This window comes from Penaeus monodon, chromosome 33, assembly GCF_015228065.2.
Source record: "Penaeus monodon isolate SGIC_2016 chromosome 33, NSTDA_Pmon_1, whole genome shotgun sequence".
NCBI lineage: Eukaryota > Metazoa > Arthropoda > Malacostraca > Decapoda > Penaeidae > Penaeus > Penaeus monodon.
Window position 1 is genome coordinate 17175006 of NC_051418.1, and position 321 is coordinate 17175326.

The 321-nt window shown below is 35.2% G+C and overlaps 1 protein-coding gene across 1 annotated transcript in view; it reads left to right on the plus strand.

The window, feature by feature from the left end:
• The window catches only part of LOC119594110 (queuosine salvage protein-like), a gene marked incomplete in the record, with an annotated part of 4969 nt that extends 4648 nt beyond the window's left edge, over positions 1 to 321 (plus strand). The window contains 1 exon segment of the mRNA XM_037943168.1: positions 1 to 321.

Below are 321 nucleotides of genomic sequence, written 5' to 3' on the forward strand. Positions count from 1 at the left end.
CGGGCAGAGTTGTATTGTTGTCCACGTGTTGGTGTCAGGGCTAGTCAAAGCAATAACAATAATGAAAATGTAATACATGTGAAATGTGAAATGTGATTGTAGAATTTAACATTCCTCTCATAATAACTAAATACTATAACTATCATAGCTGTCTTACAAATTCAGTATAGAGAATTGGAGCAGGACCATACAGTATAGGGGGATACAGAGAGACTGATTACTGATATTTTTAACATGATCAGATGACTGTGTACAAATGTTGTTGGTTGGTAGGTTGGTGTTTATCAGGCACTGCATTGAAATGTCTTTTTGAAGTAAGTA